Here is a 10679-nt window from a genome sequence, read left to right as displayed (position 1 = left end):
TTCATTAAAAACAATTTAATAAATGACAGTTTTACCCTTGTTTTCTAAAACTTTGATATCTCATATATGACCTTTAACGTTAAATATATATTTATTCATTTCTCTCTTAATTTATTTAGTTAAATATTATATATGAAGAAAACTATTGTTTATAAAAAAATAAGAAAATAATAATAAAATTGAATAAAAATAAATTTAAGCTTAAAATGTGTTATATAAAAATAAAAAGTTAAAATATGAGCATATATGAAAACTTAAAGTTAATAAAATAAGAGTAAAATGATTATTTATTAGATTGTTTTTAATGAATTGATTATATTTGATATTTTAACAATTTTATAAGGCATATATGATATTTTTAGTTTTAGTTGAGTATATGTGAAATTTTCTAAAAAAAAGTATGAAATGTGCATACATATATAGACTTAATGAGTATTTTTAAAAGTTAAATTGTCAAAAGGACTATTGGGCACAAAGCCCCACAAACCTCACCATCCTCATGCTCATGAGGCAGACCAGGGGGTGGCCTTTAACGCCTCAAAAGGTGGTGTGTCACGCCAGAAAACGCTTTTAAATCGTTATCTTATCAGGGGCGTGAAGCGATAACAAGTAGACTTTACAAGATATTAACTAATTTTTAAGTTTTTTTATATGACAAGTATCTTTATAATGATTGATTATACTTTTAAATGACATCGTCTAATTATGCATCAATTATGTAAAGAAGACCAGAAGTATTATAATGATTGATTATACATTTAGGCCATTGGATGTACTTTAATATTTAGAGTGTTAACAGTGACATGACATATTAACTAATATTACAAACCACTCTCTCCTTGTGTTAAAAGTGCATTAAATGGGTTATGTGTTAACCCAATGTTAAGAGATTGAATTAATTATTTTTTTCTTTCTTAGACCAAAAACCTCTGAAAGATAGGGTTAATGAGATTAAACCATTTTCTTAAAGTGATGCAAAATGAGATGATGAAAGGCCTTGTATGACATCATCTAGTTATGCATCAATTATGTAACGAAGAAGACGAGAGAAGTATTAAGTTGATTTAGCATAAATCTAGGGTTTTATCCTAAAGTTGGTAAACCCCATCATATACCTAATTTTGTGCTTTTGATAGCTTCGCAACATCATGTATTATGTTTATATTATACTAGCTTAAGACCCCGTGTGTTACACGGGTGGCCTCAAAAAAAATATTATTTAACGGTGTTTTCATAAATCTTTTAACGAAAGATTTGTTTCAGTATTAGTACTAAAGTAAATATAAAATTACACTTAATTAAAATAAATGAATATGAAATGTGACTTGGACATTATGGCTTCGGCTCATCGGGTTTGTTTCTTTTTATGACCCATTACATGACCAAGCCCATTTGCCACAGATCGGTGTCTATAGACCACAACCACCGTGGCTCGGAACCCATAACCCCACTGTACGTTTGTTATATATTATATGTGTACAAAGTAGACCAAACATGTACGCACGGTTTGATGACGACCTGAATTACAACACAACGTTCATAGACTGCCGCAACAAAATACCCGCGAATTTCCCGGTGAGAAATGATATGTTTCTTATTTTTAGAAGAAAAAAATATGTTTTTGAGGAGGTATTGACATAAAACAGTATACATTTATGATGACCATAAGGAACTTCTCCGAATGAAATTATTATGGAACTCTTTGGTTCATAAAGTAAATAAAACAACCAACGTACTATTGATTGATATAAATAAAACGAAAAGATAAATAAATGATGAAATTACGTTTTCGTAGTTCAAAATATCGATAGAAAGCCTATTAATCTAATACTTCTGTCTTTTGAAACTTCGTAACCAATAACCTCGCATTCGTTGTTGACCAACTGAAAAAAAAAATCATCACCATCACCTAACATTCGACTTAAATCATATCATACCATCCAATAATACTAAATCTATTGTAAACAATGTATACGAAAGAAAATATATTAGTGACAAATTGAAAAATGTAGTAAAAACTAAAATAAAGTTAATCAATAATATCAGAATGCATTGACAAACCTTGTTTGACCATCAATATTCTCTCTACGGAGCTTCATAAGCCAAGTATTTCCATCAAGAACTTTGATCTTCATTTCAGAAAACTCATATAAACTACCTAATTCAGTAATTAATTTAGGAAGGATATACTTTTGATAACACAACAATTTTGTAAAATATTATTACATAGAACAAATACAAAAAGAAATACTACTTGGTACACGAAATTGAAAGTTTATTTGTACACTTGTTAGTACACCCAACTTGTTGAAGCACACCCAAATTTATGATTGAGTCCTTAAACCTCAACTAATTATAAGATGACAAAAAAATATAAAGAATTATTTAAATTATTAAATTTACAAAAGTCATCTGCAATAAAATTATTATTAAATTTACAAAGTCGTCTGCAATAGAATTATTAAATTTACAAAAGTCAGCTGCATAGAGCTCAAGATTCTAAATTTAGCAACCATGGAACATCTACTAAAGAAGAAAGCAAATTAAGCAGGGAATCAAGGGAATCAAGAATCTACGCAAAATTGAACCTTGAGTCCATGTTAGCAAAAGGGAAAATTACAAACTTACTAAAATATCTATTATATGGGGAAATTAAATTACAAACACAATTTACAAAAAAAAAAAAAGAACCTACAAAATTGCACGACTTGTAAGTACTGCACTAAAATTGAGGCTAAACCCAGGCTCAATAAGCATGATATCAGAAGCACCCCTTACATAGTATGAGCTACATCAAGTCCTATGAGAGCGATTCCACACATGCACACTCTTGCAACTTCTTCACAATCTCATACTTGTGTTCTCCATATTCAGATCGAAAGAGTAAGCACAAGAAGAGTAATCAATAATACCATTACACTAACTTTAAAAGGATAAAATAATCACTAACCTTGGGAAAACTACAGCAAATCCATCAGCTTTCTCTATAAACTCTATCAAATTTATCAGTTGTAAGGTTGTTAATAGCCAGTGGTCATGTCTTATCACTGCGAAGTACATCCATTCCCGCCATTTCTTTTATTGCGGTCATTCTTTTAGTAATAGCATACATATCACATTCTTTTAAATCATTTGGACTTGAACTTGGAAACATAATGATTAAATGGGACTTGATTTAAACAAATGGTAGAAATTAATATATGAGATACATGAAAGTCTTATTTACTTCTCTTCTGTCAATGATAAACCAACCCTGCCTACCTGAAAATAACAAAATAGCCGTTTTACTTAATACCATAATAAGGTAGAATATTTTTTAACTTAAAAATATGAAAGAAGCCTCATGAAAGCCTTAGGTTTTTTATATTTTTCCCATCCAAATGAGCTTCGCCTGAATTATTTAAAAAAAGAAGAAGATTAAGGTAAGAATGGTTTTAATTAAGATATTATGAAAAATGAAGCAGTTTAATACCTAAAGTAGGGTTGTAGAACCATTCCATAAGGGGTATAATGCTACTTTTGCCAGATCCATTTCTACATGGGTTTAGCAAAGCCCAAGTTCTTGCACAAGACTTATTGATGCACCACATTTCAGTGTCGCTTGTAGTGAAGTTGCGTAAGCATATTTTGCTATTGGTAAAAGCATATAAGGTCTTAACATATGAAACTGCCTACAAAATCAAGAGTAATATTGCATTAGAAATTCACACAATTTTGGTGTCTATATAACCGTATTGTAACTTGTAAATTATCGTACCCGTGTAGTTAGCATGCTACATGTTGATAATCTTAACACTTGCTAGAACAAAAACTGCAAATACATTAGAGCTGCTATTACAGTATCACCATTGATTTGCAGTTGACCAAAGGACAAAAGAGTAAAAAGGTGAATCCGTCAATATGGACGGGTTGATCTTCACCCAGAGCTGCTTCAATTCCCTGCAAGTGAAAGATGGTGAAAACATGATTAGTGGAGTCAATCACCATCAAAAATATTGTTCTATGGGGTGCTTGTATGTGTGTTTTGAACGTGATTACGTGATATTGAATTAGTAAAATCACACAATTCATTGTAATCAAATGGGTTGTCGCAATATCATTTGCAACCGCATACAATTAAAAACTTAGTACTACGACTTGAAATCCCAATAACCAGATAATCATTTTTGAATCACAATATCTAATTATTACCAAACGCTACAATAATTGACTTTCTTACCTCGGGTGTAACGTCAATATTAATATCAACATCTGTGGGATTAAATATGAAATTATCATCCATTAAATAAACCAAAACCCCTTCGGTTGGAGTAGCCCAATGCGGCCCGTAGGTGCAATTAAACATTTTGTTCTAACTATCAGTCTACCACATTTAGGCATTTGCCACAGTTAGGCATTGAACGTGGTAGACCATACGGTGACTTGACCCATATTTTTTGTCTACACCATCATCTACAATTGTCATCAATCAGATTTAAAGGGCCAGCATCAGTAATGTTCTTGGATTTTAATGCATCAAGAACTCCATCCAGAGATAGATTTTGGGTTATTTGGAATCTTTTAAGCAATACTTATAGATTTAAGAAAAGCCGTTTTAGTGGTGCTAAATTGTTATTTAATAGAAATATAGAGATAGATGGTAGAGTTTATGTGACATTTCACCAATAATTATTGAAGATAACAAACAAAAGAAAGTTAAGAGAGCCAAGAAAGTGAATTCAAAGCAAAAGCTTATGGATCTGTTAATTATTAAGCAAATTATAAGCTTATCAAAACATATTTTGTGCAAACTCCACATCACTTATTAACTTTATAAATAGTTGGTGTCATTATGTCAAATATGATTACAAAACTAATTTCACCTTAGACGGCTCCCAACCTGTACCAACTTAAGCTAAAACTTTCAATTTACCAATATAACCCTTTGGCAATATAATTAAGTGACCATGTGCATATCAAAATGTGTCAAAATTTTGAGACAACTGCTTCAAGCACAAACTTTCTAATCTTCATTTTGACTGCTACTTAGTTGCTATAATCCCTTCTTTTGATAAATTATAATATATTTCAGGTATAAATTAAAATATGATCGGGGAGAAAATCAAAGCTTTTAAATAAATTTACAAAAGAACAAAAAATGAAACTAACCTGGTCAGCATTCAGCAACATCATACATACATAGTGGGTCTACTTATAGTAAAGTGCATTTTCGACTTATAGATTAAACTGCATTTTAATCTTTTAAAAATCGGACAAATAGTCTTAAATTCTGTCTCTCCAACTTTTTTCCCTTCAAAATTCGTACCAAATTATAAGGTGGACAGTTTTTGGGAATGAGCATTAAGAAGAGTATTTGTTCAGCTTTAAGTTGATATTAAGTTTAGCTTGCAGGTAAACAATTGCATTAACATATCATGAAAGTCATTACCTTTAGATGGCTAATTTCACGTCCTCAGTTCGCACTATGCTAGAAGGCTTCAACCAACCTTAGCTATAGGAGTGAACCATTTGAGATGGAACCTAGGGTTTCTGAATAACTTTTGACAAACTAACCAGCAAAAATATCAAATATCGATAATCGATAATCAGAAGGAAAATTATGAAGACGGGATAAAACACTTACCTTAAACGTGTGAGGGCTATTTTTGGCGGTGAGAGGCGGTAGCGGTCGTGAAGTCTAAGAAGCGTGACATTGTCAACACACGCATACACGCACCGTCGACACATACACCGTTACAGGTTACATACCCGACGTCCCTGTTGCATCAGTGATTGTCGCATTCATGCATTACTCGTTGTATCGATGGAGGATGAAATAATTAATATAAACGACATATTGATAGGAATCATAATCTGGTTTATAGTTAATTGTCATTTGTCTATTCTAGGAGGGGGTACAGTGTAATTGCTATTTCTATAAATAAGGATAAATAGTCATTTAGGAGGGTATGAGAGATATGATTCAGTTTGTTAGGCTCATTGCATCAGCATGAGAAGGGCATAGCCCTGGACCACTTTAGTGATTAGTTATCCATTGTAGATCCTTTGGATCATCTTCTTCAATTCAATAAATTGTGTATCTGATTTCATCATCATCCGATTCAATCTCTATCACATATTAATTTTTTAAAATTAGGTAGCTAAATTCAAAATTATTGGTGGTTGCTTACATGAGGTTTGGTACGAAAATAGTAGTAAGTAAATCATACCGGAAACGCTTAAAGAGGTAAAGAACTGATTACACTTGTATAAAGCACCTGTTGAGAAAGAAGACCAACTATTTAAATATTTATTCATTGATTTCATGCTGAGTTTGTCAATTTAGTTTTTCATATTCTCCCTTTCGTCCTTTAATGTTTGGTTATTGGTTACATATATACATAATTTTAATTTATTACCTAGTACATTTTTTCGTAACATAAAAAGTATTGATAAGAAATATCATGAAAATAGACACTTCATCAGTGAAATTACCAAAATAAAGACTGGCAATTGCTCATTGATACATATTGTTAGTCTATGTGGGTCTGGTCATTGCACTGTCGAGGGACCCAAACAACACTATGCAATTTGGAGAAAAAAAAACTATTTGGACAAAAACTCAGGGACTAAAATGGCAGTTTACTTTTAATTATTTCAAACTTATTAGTATGCACATTAATCTTTCAAAAACCAGACAAATAGTCTTAAATTCTGTCTCTCCAACTTTTTTCCCTTCAAAATTCGTACCAAATTATAAGGTGGACAGTTTTTGGGAAGGAGCACTAAGAAGAGTATTTGTTCAGCTTTAAGTTGATAGTAAGTTTAGCTTGCAGGTAAACAATTGCATTAACATATCATGAAAGTCATTACCTTTAGACGACAAATTTCACGTCCTCAGTTCGAACTATGCTAGAAGGCTTCAACCAAACTCAGCTATAGGAGTGAACCATTTGAGATGGAACCTAAGGTTTCTGAATAACTTTTGACAAACTAACCAGCAAAAATATCACATATCGATAATCGGAAGGAAAATTATGAAGACGGGATAAAACACTTACCTTAAACGTGTGAGGGCTAATTTTGGCGGTGAGAGGTGGTAGCGGTCGTGAAGCCTAAGAAGCGTGACACCAACATTGTCAACACACGCATACAGGCATCGTCAACACACACATACACCGTTACAGGTTACATACCAGACGTCACTGTTGCATTAGTGATTGTCGCATTCATGCATTACTCGTTGTATCGATGGAGGATAAAATAAGTAATATAAATGACATGTTAATTGTTTAAAATGAGGTAGCTAAATTCAAAATTCTTGGTGGTTGCTTACATGAGGTTTGGTACGAAAATAGTAATAAGTAAATCATACCGGAAAGGCTTAAAGAGGTAAAGAACTGATTACACTTGTATAAAGCACCTGTTGAGAAAAAAGACCAACAATTTAAATCTTTATTCATTGATTTCATGTTGAGTTTGTCAATTTAGTTTTTCATATTCTCCTTTTCGTCATTTAGTGTTTGGTTATTGGTTACATATATACATGATTTTTATTTATTACCTGGTACATTTTTCCGTAACGTAAAAAGTATTGATAAGAAATATCATGAAAATAGACACTTCATCAGTGAAATTACCAAAATAAAGACTGACAATTGCCCATCGATACATATTGTTAGTCTGGTCATTACACCATCGAGGGACCCAAACAACATTATGCATAGGTCACACCAATATAGAACCAAATAATAGAATAATAAAGCAACTAAACAAATGAAAAGTTACCTCTATGCTGGAGAGTCGCCGAAGTGGGCCGGTGTGTGGGAAGAATAGCATATTAGGTATCGCAGATTCATGGGAGTAAACGGAAAACGGCCACTGTGAACGCAAAAACATTAGGCATTGAAGATAATGGTTTTAAACAGTAAATCCGCAATAGTTTTTCGGAACATATACAAAATGAATTGACAAAGACACCACACAACAAACCCACATGTATCGCTCAGCCTTCGTATCAACTATTCTTGCACCCTAGTATACTACACAAATGTAAGAAACTTAAATCAAGTTATGAAACCTTTAAACTTGGTAGTAAACTATTTGAAACTGGTCAAAAAGGTTGGAAGTTGCCAAGAGGCGACGTCAAAGATTTGCATTGCCGTAATAAAATTGTACATGGTAACTATAGCTAACGCATTAACTATTTATTAACATAGTTCCAACAAATTAGAAAGAAAAAGTGTTTTAAAGATCAATTGGACCTGACCAGACCCATTATAGAAAAGACCCGATTCAATCTGAACCCATTTTGACATGTCGCCCAGCCAACCCATCTTGACATTAACGTTTACATATTTCTTCCCGTTACCTTCAGTCATCCCTCGTTCATGGATCTCATCAGCGATAACATGAGTTACGCCTTGCAAGCTGCTATCTAGAAGTAATCTTCTAAGAAAAATGACAGTAGTGCAAAATAGAAGATGGGTAGCCCTTCCTTTCATTCCTTCAAGCCAAACTTTAGATCCAACATTTGGAAAATAATAGATGTTTGAAAATAAAAGCATGTTACCAGCTATTACAATTTTATTTAAAGCTACAGATTAGAGAAAATCGAAACACAAGTTTATATTTAGTCAAATTAACAAACCCCATCTAAAAGACAATAATAACACAGAACAAAAGTATATCCGATCAAATGTAAAACCCGTTATCAACGAACACATCAATGGTAAATATCAAAAACCTATCCATTTTGACCCGTTACTCAACCCAACTCGCCAACATCAAAAGAATTATAATAGAGAAAAATAAAAAATGCTTCCATAAGGATATGTGGTTAAGATGACATTTCAATTCTAACATTGTTCATATGACTGCATACAAACATATATACCATATATATTTACTAAAAAGACTATCCTTTACTTAGAATTTATCTTCAAACATATACACACATTGAGATGATATATGATTTCCTAAGACTGATATACACACCTGAACTGGCATAAATTGCATTACTCATAAGAAAAAATGAGCACTTAAAACAGGAAAAAATCAAGATATCACAAAACATACAACATAAACAAATAGGTTTTTAGACAATTTGTGATAAAATCCTTGACAACTTGTTGTTATTAAATATGATCAGTTGTGGTTTTTTAATCAACCCGTTTAGAAAGGAACCTGTTTTGACCTGAACCAAAAATTGAAACAATAATTAGTTAGCCTATTCTGATCCGAACCCATTTGACCCGTTACCCAACAAAACCGCCAACATCAAAAGAATTATCATACAGAAAAATAAAAAAAAATACGTTAGCATATAAGTCAGAGATGCATAAAAAATACATATTGATTTTATAAAGAATATATTAAACTACCACAAGTCTAATTCATTTACACAACACAAAAACGAACATGAATTTCTCAAAAATTTCTTATGAAAAGCCCTGGTTTGAATCATAACTATAATGCAATGGAACTCCGATTTCACAATTCTAAATTAGAGTCATAAAAAATATCCATTTCAAATCAAAATCAGAATCCGAATATCAAAGATATGAAACACACGTGTTTCGATTAATGATTGATTCAAATTAAGATTATACACATCTGAAACACTATTCATAAAAAACATACATTGATGCAATTAGAGATCGAAGAACCTTGTAGCGGAGAAGATGTTGAATGCTCATAGTTGTTTATATTCAGAACAAATCGCCAAGGTTAAACCACGGCTGAACAATTGCAGTCCTGAATCAGTCAACTGAACCCTAGAACTTGGGTAACAATCAATAAAGAATTAGCTTCTATCAAGTCAAGAACCAAAATACTTAAAACCCAAAAAGGTGAAATCGTGAACACCGATTATTGCAAAACACCAACAAATTCGATGGAATGTAAAGCGAAATAAACAAAGGAATCTCGGATTGAAAGATCAAGTAAACATACCTCAGAATATCACTGGTGGACATGAGAAACATATCTCGTTCTTGGATTTGTGAGACTGAATCGCAGATTTGCTGGGAAGAACTTGTAGTATTAGGGTTTGTGAATGTGGCTGATGAAAGAAAATGGGAGGAAATTAGGGTTAATGTGTGGGATAAAAGAAAAAGAGAAGCGTACGTGAGAAGAAATAGGCCGCGTGAAAGAAAAGAGGAGAAAAGGTATTCCCGCTTATTCTGAATTCTCTAGCCTAAGAGGGTGTCCACATCATCAAAATGATTGGCTAAGAATAAACCTTGTGGCTTAAGAGAATTCATTTAGTATAATAGATAGATCATCTAAACAAAAGTGTGTATGGAATGCTTTTAGTGGAGTTAGAGGTGTACAAATCGGTTATTTTGGAAAACCGGTTACGGTTAATAACCGGTTCGGTTAATTTCAGCAAAAAAAAAAACGGTTTTTTATTAACCGGTTACGGTTAATAACCGGTTTTAAATGGGAAATATTGTAACCGGTCCTAACCGGTTGTAACCGGTTTTTAAAAAAACCGGTTTTTCAGTCGATTATTAACCGATATGTGTGAAACCAACCGGTTAAAAAAACCGGTTAACAGAAACCGAAAAAAAAACCGGAAAAAAAACCGGTTGTGCAGAAACCTGCAGTAAGTTAACAGCATGTTTTTTTTTCATTTTTTCAGCTATTTGGGCTGTTTTTTTCAGCTAAATGCAGTTTTTTTTATAAAAAAAATTAAC

The sequence above is a fragment of the Helianthus annuus genome, chromosome 4 (genome assembly GCF_002127325.2).
Source record: "Helianthus annuus cultivar XRQ/B chromosome 4, HanXRQr2.0-SUNRISE, whole genome shotgun sequence".
Taxonomy (NCBI): domain Eukaryota; kingdom Viridiplantae; phylum Streptophyta; class Magnoliopsida; order Asterales; family Asteraceae; genus Helianthus; species Helianthus annuus.
The sequence above is the reverse complement of the archived record's forward strand: the minus strand, read 5'-3'. Positions refer to the sequence as shown.